Source organism: Nerophis ophidion, linkage group LG10, assembly GCF_033978795.1.
Source record: "Nerophis ophidion isolate RoL-2023_Sa linkage group LG10, RoL_Noph_v1.0, whole genome shotgun sequence".
NCBI lineage: Eukaryota > Metazoa > Chordata > Actinopteri > Syngnathiformes > Syngnathidae > Nerophis > Nerophis ophidion.
Genome location: NC_084620.1, coordinates 17,803,275 through 17,817,811, shown reverse-complemented (window position 1 = coordinate 17,817,811; position 14,537 = coordinate 17,803,275).

Genomic DNA, 14,537 nt, shown 5'->3' with positions numbered 1-14,537 from the left:
TGATATATATACATAATAGAACAGAATAGAATACAATAGAATAAAATGTACTTTATTGATCCCTTGGGGAAATTCAGCACCACAATTCGCTCACAATAAACAATGTTAATAATAAATAATATAATATATAAAATATATTATATACATAATATATAATATATGAATAATATACATTATTCTTGTGTCATTCCGTATTGCATTTTGGGAGTCTGAGCCTTCTTTTGTAAATAAAGTTGATTTGATTTGATTTGATACCGAACGTGCTCATTCTCTCCGAAAGGTCCAAGTGTAGTGGGTGGGAGGTGTTGTCCATAATGGCTAGGAGTTTTGCTAGACTTCTCCTCTCTGACACCACCGCCAGAGAATTCAGCTCCACTCTCACCACGTTACTGGCCTTCTCTACCAACTTGTCCAGTCTGTATGTGTCCCTCACTCTTAGCCCGCTGCCCCAGCAAGCCACGACGTACAAAAAGGCGCCCACCACCACAGACTCGTAGAACATCTTTAACATCTTTGTACAGACGTTGAAGGATCCTAGCCTATATATATAGGCTAGGATCGTCAGGAGATTGAAGGAACCCCTTATGAAACAGTTCTGTAGAGATGAAGTAGTCTTGTGATTTTTCCCACACATACATATATTGCGCTCTACCACCGTATCGAGCACTATTCTCTGGATAATCTAATTAAGACATATATATATATATATATATATATATATATATATATATATATATATATATATATATATATATATATATATATATATACATGCACCTGTGGATAAGTTATTTGGCAACACTAAATTGGCCCTAGTGTGTGAATGTGAGTGTGAATGTTGTCTGTCTATCTGTGTTGGCCCTGCGATGAGGTGGCGACTTGTCCAGGGTGTACGTTGCCTTCCGCCCGATTGTAGCTGAGATAGGCGCCAGCGCCCCCCGCGACCCCAAAAAGGAATAACCGGTAGAAAATGGATGGATGGATGGATATATATATATATATATATATATATATATATATATATATATATATATAAATACATGTGTATATTAATAAATATACAAATACAAATGTGATATACAAATAGATAAGAAATTTGTATAAACAAACATATTTGTAAATATATTTTTGAGATTTTAATATAAATATGCTTGATTTTATATTTGTATTGAATTTGCATATGTGGACAAGGTCATTAAAAGGCTTTGATACAAAAAATAAGCAGCTAGCACGGTCTTTCAGATTAACTGGACAAATTAGCATTTTCTAATACAACGCTAACTTTAGTAAGCTCAGGCCCGTTTTAAATACTCTCTGTAAAGACGTGGATTGTTTTTGTGCAGAGAACTCCGGGCATTTTGCACATAATGCATATAATGCTCTGCGACCAAAACCGCTCTGGCTGCAGTGCCCTCTGCTGGTTGTTGAGGGGAGTGTGTCGGTCACATTTAGTCGTGCATCTGGTTTGTGGGAGGAATGTCTCATCGACACAAAAGCCATCCACAAATGTAAATTCAATACAAATACATATACAAAATCAAGTATATTTATATTCAAATCTCAACAATACATTTAAGAATACACGTTTCTTGATACAAATGTTTGATTTATTTGTATGTCACATTGTTATATATTTATACATTTTATTCATATATATTTTCAAATCTATAAAATATATTTACAAATACACATTTATTTATACAAATTATTTATTTGTATATTACATTTGTGTATTTATAAATATGTGCATATGTATTAATATATTGATATATATAAGTTGATGTGAGGGCTTCACGGTGGAAGAGGGGTTAGTGCATCTGCCTCACAATACGAAGGTCCTGAGTAGTCAGGGTTCAATTCCTGGCTCGGGATCTTTCTGTGTGGAGTTTGCATGTCCTCCCCGTGACTGCGTGGGTTCCCTCCGGGTACTCCGGCTTCCTCCCATCTCCAAAGAGATGCACCTGGGGATAGGTTGATTGGCAACACTAAATTGGCCCTAGTGTGTGAATGTGAGTGTGAATGTTGTCTATCTGTGTTGGCCCTGTGATGAGGTTTTGACTTGTCCAGGGTGTACACTGCCTTCCGCCCGATTGTAGCTGAGATAGGCACTAGCGCCCCCCGCGACCCCAAAGGGAATAAGCAGTAAAAAATGAGTGGATGGATGGAAGTTAATGTGAGACAATTGTACTTCAATACTTTCCTACCTCCAATCGTACACACCTTTTTACAATCAAGTAACGACCTCAGTCACTCACATTGCACACAGTTCACATTGCCTCTGACTGACCAGTAAAATTGCCGCTATCCAAAGATGTGTTCAGGGTCGGTGGTAAAAAGCAGTTTGTTAAATATCGTAATTTCCATCCATCCATTCATTCATTTTCTACCGCTTGTCACTTAACGTGACGACTTGTCTAGGGTGTACGCTGCCTTCCGCCCGTGAGCAGCTGAGATAGGTTCCAGCGCCCCCCGCAACCCCATAAGAGACAAGCGGTAGAAAACGGATGGATGGAAGATACACCTTAACCCTTTATTTTTACTCTACTAATAATATATGTAAAGCCAAGATATTTCACAACATTAAGTTTAATAATGTAAATGCTAGGTCAGAGGTCGGCAACCCAAAATGTTGAAAGAGCCATATTGGACCAAAAATACAAAAACAAATCTGTCTCGATTCGCAAAAAATTAAAAGCCATATTACATACAGATAGTGTGTCATGAGATATAAATTGAATGAAGACTTAAACAAAACTAAATGAGCTCAAATATACCTACAATGAGACATAATGATGCAATATGTACATACAGCTAGCCTAAATAGCATGATAGCATCGATTAGCTTGCAGTCATCAAATATGTCTGATTAGCACACTCCACATAAATCAACAACATCAACAAAACTCACCTTTGTGCATTCATGCACAACGTTAAAAGTTTGGTAGACAAAATGAGACAGAAAAAGAAGTGGCATAAAATAAGTCTTAGAAAGTCGAAGAAATTTATACATGAAAACAAACTACGGTCGGTGAGTTCAAGGACCGCCACAATTAGTAGGACAAAACGGCGCTCGCCAAATACTCGAATTAGCGAAGCATGTTTAATACAAACAATGTGCTTTATAACAATTAGGGAGGTTTGTGTCATGTTTGTCCTACAGAAACCATATTAAAACAAAAAATATGTTTTGTTTCCACTCATATTTTCCCTGGGTCCCGCCGGCCACCAGTTTGCAGATGCCCTGCTCAGTGGGGGCTTGCTGGGTCTCGTCCCCGCGTGCTGTCTGTCGTGGCACTAAGTTGTGCCGTGTGGCATACAGCGGTGTTGCACGGCAGCCAGCTGCTGGGGTAGTAGCCTTGTGTGTATAAAAAAGAAATGTCCTCCTTCCCTCAGGGGAAGTTTCCGCCGGGGAAGATAATGGATGTTGGGGCACGGTTGCGTGGGGTGGAGCGGTCTTCCCGCTCAGCTGTGGGGAGTCTCTTGGCCACTCTGGGTGGGGCGTCTTGTCTTTCTGCCCGCGTGGGGTGTGGTCTCTCGCTTGTTTTAAAGGCTGGTTGTCTCCTGCTTCTCCCATGCCTTGTCGTCAGCTGTGCCAGTTTGTCTACAGCCTGCCGCCGGCCTGCACGGCGGAACATTGTAGGCCCGGTCTTGGGGTGCTGAGTCGAATTAGGCCGGTGGGCTCTTCATCCCTGGGCACGGCAGCTGCTGTTGGGCTGGGGCCTTACTTTGGCTCCTGCATATACTGGGAGAGAAATATATTGTACATGCAAACATACGCACATACACAAGTATATTCATATATATGTACATTCATACCCACATACACAATCACATACATATACACACACTGTACATACATACATACACACATTTTGACTGTTCAAACATATTACATACATGCATACTGTACATACACATGCACATACAGTATACCAGGGGTCACCAACCTTTTTGAAACCAAGAGCTACTTCTTGGGTCCTGATTAATGCGAAGGGCTACCAGTTTGATACACACTTAAATAAATTGCCAGAAATAGCCAATTTGCTCAATTTACCTTTAATAAATAAATCTATATATATATTAAAAAAAGAAAGGGTGTTTCTGTCCGTCATTCAGTCGTACATTTTTTTTTTTACGGAAGGTTTTTTGTAGAGAATAAATGATGAAAAAAACACTTAATTGAACGGTTTAAAAAAGAGGAAAAAACACAAAAAAATGATAATACAATTTTGAAACAGTTTATCTACAATTTCGACTTTAAAATTCAAAATTCAACTGAAAAAAATGAGTAGAAAAACTAGCTAATTTGAATCTTTTTGAAAAAAATTAAAAAATAATTTATGGAACATCATTAGTAATTTTTTCTGTGATTAAGATTAATTTTAGAACTTTGATGACATGTTTTAAATAGGTTAAAATCCAAACTGCACTTTGTTAGAATATATAACAAATTGGACCAAGCTATATTTCTAACAAAGACAAATCATTATTTCTTCTACATTTTCCAGAACAAAATTTTTAAAAGAAATTCAAAAGACTTTGAAATAAGATTTAAATTTGATTGTACAGATTTTCTAGATTTGCCAGAATATTTTTTGGGAATTTCAATCATTATAAGTTTGAAGAAATATTTCACAAATATTCTTTGTCCATAAAACAGAAGCTAAAATGAAGAATTAAATTAAAATGTATTATTCTTTACTAGTAAAACAACAACAAAAATACTTGAACATTGATTTAAATTGCCAGGAAAGAAGAGGAAGGAAATTAAAAAGGTAAAAAGGTATATGTGTTTAAAAATCCTAAAATAATTTTTAAGGTTGTATTTTTCCTCTAAAATTGTCTTTCTGAAAGTTATAAGAAGCAAACTAAAAAAAAAAAAGAATTTATTTAAACAAGTTAAGACCAAGTCTAAGAAATATTTCCTTGTATTTTCAAATTCTATTTGAATTTTGTCTCTCTTAGAATTAAAAATGTCGAGCAAAGCGAGACCAGCTTGCTAGTAAATAAATACAATTTAAAAAATAGAGGCAGCTCACTGGTAAATGCTGCTATTTTTAGAACAGGCCAGCGGGCTACTCATCTGGTCCTTACGGGCTACCTGGTGCCCGCGGGCACCGCGTTGTTGACCCCTGCAGTATACATAGATACACTCATGCATACTGTATATACACATTTCATCAAACATTAATGTTGTGGTTAATATAGTTTGCTTCTCTTCATCTTTTTTTGTAATTCAAGTATTCATTATATTTATGTATTGTTGCATTTGAAGCGATTGTAATGATAAAGGTAATTTTTTTTTTCATTGTCAATAGTGTTATTTCTATTGGTATTCCTATTGCTCTATTTGTCATGCATTAGTGTTATTATTTTTCTATTGTTTTTCATCGTTGTCGTCTCTCTGTCTTATTCCACTCTTGACCCCACAATTTCCCCCTCTGTATTCTTTTTTTTTTTTCTATTTCCTCCTGCTTTGGTTCGGATGTTCCAAACATTAAATAAATCCATTTAATAAATTCAAATATAAATAAGGCAACAAGAGAAGTATTCCACACTTCTCTTCAGTGAAGCATTTCTGTACAGCAGATATGGGCATCCACATCAACAATATAGTTTTTCCTGAGTGGCTGGACAGGACATGTAAAAAAAAAAAAAGCCCTTATGCTTGCCACCACCCTGTTTTATCCTTTCTTATTCATTTATTACATTTTACTATTTTAGGTGATATACTCTGCACTTCTTTTAAGGTATATTTTATGACTATTTTATTCATCCTTCCGTGTTACTATGTAAACGTGACATTATGTGCCCTTTTTTTTTGTTGCAAATTGTTTCCCATGTCTGTACAGCACTTTGGCCAACTGGGGCTGTTTTTGAATGTACTATATAAATAAATACACTGAAACTGACAGAAATAAGAGTACACAACTCATGAGGGCTTTTTATTGACAAAAATCTTATATGAATATAGTGCTACAATGGTGAGAACAGGGTGGCCCTGATTCTTCACAGGGTAGCAATGGCACTAACGCATCACTTCTAATGGCCGTTCATGATCAAGCACCATGATTACGCACTCTGGGAAGTGGGCGCTCACTCAACAACCCGCTTTTTTTCCCCAAGTCAAGTGCACTCAGAGCAGCGAGGACGTGGGTGCTTCATTAGCTTTTATGCTTGCCGCCGCCGTGTTTTGCTGCAAGACTTCCTGATTTCCATAGACTGAAAATGGCCCCCCGAAGAGCCCTTCGCCACCCGCCATGAGTAGGCTGTACGCTGGCTTTGTGCTGCGACGAAAACCTTGTGGTGATTGCTCGGCAATTGTGCTTGCTGCAAGCAAGAAAGCTAACAATTTAAAGATTCTATGAAGCTGTTGACATAGCACACCAGACTATGTGTCATCCCGAAAGGCAGTCAGGCTATTGTATTAACACACACAAAAAAATACACTTCCTTCGATATACCATCAATCCATCCATCCATCCATTTTCTACCGCTTGTCTCTTTTGGGCTTTCTGATAAAACACAATCATTCAACATGACTTTAGTCTAACTTGTATAACTTGATTGCTAGTACATTCACACACAACTAACCACATTGTGAGGTATGCGGACGACACAACAGTAGAGGGCCTTATCCGTGACAACAACGACGTGAACTACAGGGAGGAGGTGAAACATCTGGTTGACTGGTGCAGAACCAACAACCTAGTCCTGAATGTCGACAAGACCAAGGAGATCATCGTTGACTTCAGGAGGAATCACTCCAGCCACACCCTACACCTCATTAACGGCACAGCAGTGAAAATCGTAAGCAGCACTAAGTTCCTGGGGGTGCAGATAACTGACAATATGACTTGGTCCCTACACACCAGAGTTCTTATAAAAAGAGCTCAGCAGCGCATGCACATTTTGCGTCGGATGAAAAGAGCACGGCTACCGCCCACTATTCTCGCCACCTTCCACACAGGCACTATATAGAGCCTATTGACCAACTGCATCTCTATCTGGACTAGAGAATGCAGTGCCTCAGACTGGAAGTCTCTGCAGAGAGTGGTGAGGACGGCAGAAAAGATCATCAGGACTCCTCTCCCTTCCATCCAGGAAATCGTAAAAAGCCGCTGCCTGACCAGGTCTCAAGGACTGTTTTCACTGCTGGACTCAGTAGCAGAACCTCCAGGTTCTGTAACAGCTTCATCTCTCAGGCCATCAGACTCTTGAACACATAATAATCACTTCAATTCCCCCCCAAAATGGATTAACCCGCTAGGATATAAAGACAATATAACATACTGTACATTCATAAACATAAATGCAGATGCAAAAGTGCAATATATTTATCTAAGCAGTTATCTATTTACTTATATCAGCACCTTATTGCTCTTTTATCTTGCACAACAACGAGCAAATGCAACAAAATGTTGTTCTTATCTTTACTGTAAAGTTAAACATTTCAATGACAATAAAACAAAGTCCAAGTCTAAGAAGTCTCTAAGAGTGAGCACGGTATAGCTCGGTTGGTAGAGTGGCCGTATCAGCAACTTGAGGGTTGCAAGTTCGATCCCTGCTTCCGCCATCCGAGTCAAGGCCGTTCTGTCCTTGGGCAAGACACTTTACCCACCTGCTCCCAGTGCCACCCAGACTGGTTTAATTGTAACTTAGATATTGGGTTTCACAATGTAAAGCGCTTTGAGTCACTTGAGGAAAAAGCGCTATATAAATATAATTCACTTTACTTCACTTCACTTCACTTTTGTCACAGGATATTTGACTGGTGTTTTGCAGTAAGTCTTTAAGAAAAGAAAATTGGTCCTATCACATTGAAAAGCTTCGACAAGTGTGGACCTGATCTACAAAAATCCCATGTGCTAAATAATACAAAATATACAGTTAGTGACTAAAACACTGTGCAATTGATAACAAGTGCAAAAGTGAAGCAGACTGCCCTTTTAAAATTAGGATTTTGCATGTGTTCCCTCAGCATCATGGCATCATGCGTGCTGTTTTGCCATGTTGTGGAACATGTAGCATAAATTTAAATATGTGCTACTTTTTGGGCATTTAGAAGAGCTCCTCCAGTGAGGTCTACAATGGAAGTAGCTTTTTAACACACCAAAGGTGCACTCTGGGAGACTTCGCCTCTAGCAGCAAATGATTCAGTCCTAAGACGGTGCAGAGCGGCGAGAAGTTTTTACATATAGGAAATACATTGGTACCTTATCTTACGAGTATTTTAATATATAAGCTGCCTCTAGTCTTTGTGTTATGCTTTAACAGCAATACAAGCAACGAGCATACATTAGACCTTGTCGTACAACCACCGGAACTGTGAAACAAGTGTGAAGCAGACCAACGAGAAGAAGAATTGAGCGACAGCCACCGAATCAGAGAAACAATTTGAAAACATACCCTACCGTGTAGCTGAGTCCAGCACTGTCAGTCAGCTACACACAAAGCAGGAGCTGGCCTCAGTTGTGCAGCCAAAAAGGTCCAAATAACGAACATTTGTCCATAAAAATATGAGGAAGCTGCCAATGGTATGTTTGACATGTTTCAGTTCATTCTGTCTCCTTGCTCTACAAACTGGACGGTACACAAACATACATATCGCTATACTGCTCTCCGGTACTGTTTTTAACTTGTTCCACTCTTATTTCACAGGGAGATGTTATTAACTATGTTCCTCAAGAAGTCACGGAACAAGATGCGGGAATCCTCAAGGCTCAGTTTTAGGTCTCGTTCTTTTTAAACTTCATATGCTGTCACTTGGGGACGTCATTGGTCATCCTAAAACGTATTTTACCGTTATATTTTACCCTATGACCCAATTACAGTTTATCAATCAATCAATCAATGTTTATTTATATAGCCCTAAATCACAAATGTCTCAAAGGACTGTACAAACCACTATGACTACGACATCCTCGGATGTACCCACATAAGGGCAAATGGGAATTCACACCCAGTGGGACGCCAGTGACAATGACTATGAGAACCTTAGAGAGGACCTCAAATGTGGGCAACCTCCCCCCTCTAGGGGACCAAAAGCAATGGATGTCGAGCGGGTCTAACATGATACTGTGAAAGTTCAATCCATAGTGGCTCCAACACAGCCGCGAGAGTTCAGTTCAAAGCGGATCCAAGACAGCAGTGAGAGTCCCGTCCACAGGAAACCATCCCAAGCGGAGTCAGATCAGCATCGTAGAGATGTCCCCTACCGATACACAGGCGAGCGGTCCATCCTGGGTCCCGACTCTGGACAGCCAGTACTTTATCCATGGTCATCGGACCGGACCCCCTCCACAAGGGAGGGGGGTCGGGTTTATGAATATATTCTGAACTAAATGAGAAAAACATGCGAAGGAAGAAGAACTGATCCACCAACCAATCAACCACCCATCAGCCCTCTTTGCACCAAATAAATAAAAATAATTGGACTGTGAGCTTTTGGTTGAATAGTGCTGGTCTAGCCCAACCCCTGACTGATTGATGGACTCATTAGGAGGAATTTGCCAAAACTTTTGTCCATAAAGTGCATCTGAACTCACCACAGTGAGTGAACTCTTCCTGCCAAGTAAGTCTTCTATTATGCAGCCAGCTGCTTTAATTGCATCCATTATCTAAAGCTGCAGGTCCGGGCCAAGGTTACTGAGAAAAAGAAACAGATTGGGGATTTCAGTTATCTCTTGTTTACTCTGAAAAAATATATAGTTATATACTGCTTTATTGATGACAAGTAATGAGCACATATTGTCAGAAAATAAATAGGGTAAAGCGAGAAAGGGATTTCTTCCACACTTTTATCACAGCTATTTTCCATAGAGCGGAAATAAGGATGCGTAGGCCCAAGTCGTATTAAAAATGGAAGCTTGTTTGAGTGGCAGGGCCGCATAATGGAGTTCTCCTCAGGAAGTGAAGAGCTTCACCATTCAGGGCTGCAGTCAGCATCATGGCTCCAATAAGGTGACATATGCAGGGGCAGATGGGACAGCTTGTTCACATTTATTTGTCAGGGAAGTCGGCAACATGTTGAACCAACCGAATGGTGCCAAAAACACCTGATGGGTAAAAGCTGCTGCTACAAAATAGACACCACTGGCAGCATGTTTGTGTGAACCTCAATCAACCCTATCTGATAGCATTTTTCTGTGCTAAAATTATGGCAGTGGCACTTCTGTCAACACATCTCTGACACCAAGAAACACAGTAATTAGTTTAACACCATAATGCACATTTTGGGCCTGGTTTACTAAGATCCAAATACCACACGCTAAACAGCATGTGCAATATATAAAACAGTGTGTACTATTAGTGGGTAAGTTGTATGCGATTTACCAAGACTGCGTGTGCAATTGAAAAGTGGTGCAGACCGTCTTCTTTAAATGAGGATTTTGTGTGTGTCGTACGAGGTTTTCACCACGGACACCCACTAATCTATAGCACATTCATGTTTTCATGCTGCTTCCTGTGGCGTTTCATGCAGGAGACATCTACCACTTTTTATGGACATTTTAGAAGCACTCCTGCAGTTCATCTACACTTAAAGGCCTACTGAAATGAGATGTTCTTATTCAAACGGGGATAGCAGGTCCACTCTATGTGTCATACTTGATCATTTTGCGATATTGCCATATTTTTGCTGAAAGGATTTAGTAGAGAACATCCACGATAAAGTTCACAACTTTTGGTCGCTAATAAAAAAGCCCTGCCTTTACCGGAAGTCGCAGACGATGACGTCACACGTGTGAGGGCTCCTCTCATTGTGTATAATGGGAGCCTCCAACAAAAAGAGCTATTCGGACCGAGAAAACGACAATCTCCCCATTAATTTGAGCGAGGATGAAAGATTTGTGGCTGAGGATATTGATAGCGAAGGACTAGAAAAAAAAAACTAATATATATATATATATATAAAGTAAAAAAAAAAAAAGGCGATTGCATTGTGAGCAATTCAGATGTTTTTAGACACATTTACTAGGATAATTCTGGGAAATCCATTATCTTTCTATTGTGTTGCTAGTGTTTTAGTGAGATTATATAGTACCTGATAGTCGGAGGGGTGTGTCCACGGGTGTCTTGACGTCAGTCTCTGAGGGAATTAGTTAAGGCAGCAGCAGCACGACAGAAGTTCCGCTGATCTCTGGTAAGAGGCGACTTTTTACCACCATTTTCCCACCGAAACCTGCCGGTTGACAAGTGGTCGGGATCCATGTTCGCTTGACCGCTCTGATCCATAGTAAAGCTTCACCTCCGGAAAATTTTAAACAAGGACTTCTCCATTATTAATTTAACAAATTGCAAAAGATTCAGCAACACAGATGTCCAAAATACTGTGTAATTGCGCGATGAGAAGAGACGACTTTTAGCCGCTAGTGGTGCTGCGCTAATATGTCCCCCTCCAACTCGAGACGCCACGCACATGTGTCATCATTCCGCGACGTTTTCAACAAGAAACTCAGCGGTAAATTTAAAATTGCAATTTAGTAAACTAAAAAGGCCGTATTGGCATGTGTTGCAATGTTAATATTTCATCATTGATATATAAACTATTAGACTGCGTGGTCGGTAGTAGTGGGTTTCAGTAGGCCTGTAAACCACTTATTTTGTTTACCGCCGATGGTGCGCTTTTCGGAGAGAGGCTGAATTCACTCTGCTCAAGACGCAAAAAATGCATCCTTAAAAAATTGTTTTTCATATAAGAAATATTTTCGTCATATATATTTTATAGGGGTGAAACGGTGTTGTAGACACCACGGTATTTTGGTTTCAAAGTCTCCACAATAATGGTGTGTTGTCTTTCCTGGCGCTTTAACAAAAAAAACAACAACAAACAAGCCCTGGCGCAGGTAAGAAACTCAACGTTCTGCACAGCAATGCGTGCCACTTTCATCTCTGGCATTTCCAAGGTGACACAGAGCCAGCCGGTCGTGTCGAGGTAAGAAGGTAATCCATAAAAAAAAAAAAGGTTCGCAGAAAATATGAGCAAACTGAAAAACCACTTGATAAATCCTCAATTCATCCATTCATTTTCACCGCTTGTCTCTCTTAATGGCACGGGGCGGATGCACTCGAGCTGAAGGCAGCATATCATTTTTTGGATTATCCAATCCAATCCAATCCAATCCACTTTATTTATATAGCACATTTAAACAACAATAACGTTTCCAAAGTGCTGCACAGCCATGTTAAAAACAATATTAAAAAAACAATATTATGCTCCACCAATGACTGAATAAAAACAAAAAATAAATATAAAACCAATATTAAAAAAAATATATAAAAACAAATAAATGATTAAAAACTATTTTAAAGGGTAAAATCAATTAAAACAGTAAAATAGAAATCAAAGTGTATAAAAAACATAGAGGACCACACAACTCACGTAGTGTTAAAAGCCAAAGAATAAAAGTGGGTCTTAAGACGAGACTTAAAACACTCCACTGTGGAAGCAGTTTGAACTTGGAGGGGCAGAGTGTTCCAGAGCTTAGGGCCGACCACAGAGAAGGCCCTGTCTCCCCTGGTCTTAAATCTGGTCTTGGGCACCACGAGCTGGAACTGGCTCTCGGACCTCAGAGCGCGCGCAGGAATGTAAATTTGGATGAGGTCCGAGATATACTGAGGTGCCAGTCCATGTAAAGATTTAAAAACTAACAGCAATGTTTTAAAATCAATTCTAAAATGAATAGGGAGCCAGTGCAAACTCTGAAGAATTGGGATTATATGCTGGCCTTTCCTGGCCCCTGTTAAAAGTCGTGCTGCCGTGTTCTGGACTAACTGCAACCGGGAGAGAGCTTTTTGGCTAATGCCAGCATAAAGTGCATTGCAGTAGTCCAGGCGACTTGAAATAAAAGCATGCATGACTTGTTCAAAAAGGTTAAAAGATAAAAATGGTTTAACCTTTACTAAAAGACGAAGGTGATAAAAACACGATTTTAAAACGCCATTGACTTGTTTGTCTAGTTTAAAATCGTTGTCTATAGTGACCCCAAGGCTGGTGACTTTGGGACGCACATAATTTTGCAATGGTCCCAAGTCAGTGAGGGCCGGACCAAAAACTAAAATTTCCAAATAATTAAAACGAACAAATAAAATAATCCACTCATTATCTTCTCTGTATCTTTGTTCCCATGGTTGGAAAACAAATTGATGCAGTCTTCGAGCTATCGCTAGTGATGTTAACTAGATGTTTAGGGGCAGATCTTAAAGGGTTCATTCAGACAATCACTATGCCCACTTGCTATGGGGAGACTCGTAACTCAAATTTATGCTTGCAGCTTAAAGTCTAATAAAAAGCCGAGCGATAGCTTATATCTGGAAATATTTCTAAATTGGGGTACTTTTAAGTTAAGGTGCCACTTTAGCTCACATTTCACTGACATAAACAAGCGTTTTGCTACAACTACGTCAAAATGGTCACTTTTAAGAGTGGATTCATTCATATTCCTACTTCATGAATCCCTAAATAATTCTCTGATTCCCACACACACATTGAAGTAGTTTAAAAATAGAAAAAGTGGAGGATGGAGAGTGATTTAGGTCAGTCCGCAGCCTACACCTCTCAACCTTCAGCTTTGATATACATAGTGAAGCTCTATTACCACAAATAGTTAGCAAAAGCCATCATACATTCTTTGGATATTAAGGCTGGTACACACGTAAATATTTCCATAATCTCAAGAGACTTTTTATATGTTCCAGACGCCTTACACAAAGATGAAAAACAGGCATGGTGTATTTGATATGAAAATCCGGATATATATATATATATATATATATATATATATATATATATATATATATATATATATATATATATATATATATATATATATAAAAAAAAGAAAAGAGATTGAATAAATAAGTGAGATTTTTTTTTTTAACTACTCTGAGTTAGAGGTGATATGTTCTTAACAAAATATCGCCAATGATGTTTTACCATTTTCATTCTGTACTTTACGGACCACGACTCAGGTGGGCTTCCCCCACAGACATGAAACAGTTTTGGTTGGGGGGGGGGAAGCGGCAATCGTAAATATTGACTCAATGTTTATGCATAAATATTTCCGATTGGTGGCCCTGCCCTATTTTGCATCCGATAATCGAGACAAATTCACTCTTAACAAATCTCAAATCACTGGACAATCTTATAAGACATAAGATGATGAGGCAATTACTACCTTTGATCAGAGGGGTAAAATCAGGACAAAAACAGCCCAAATGTATTTTGTGTGTACCCTGATTTAGTCCCCTTGCTAAAATTACACTTACCATGTTTTTTCTTTTAGTCTTGCCACCCAGCTAGATGTATACGCCCTTTAATATGGTCCAAGATGACAGGAGGGGATGATTTTTATCTGGGAAGAATGACATTTCCATTAGCTGAGAATAGAGGATGCTTCATAGGAGAACCCCCCACCCCTTCCTTCTTATCAATAATGAGAATGTAGTGCAAACTTTTTTTTTTACTTGGAAAAAAATCAGACAATAAACTTAAATCAAGGACATATTTGTTGTTTTTATTATTTATAGATACAGCT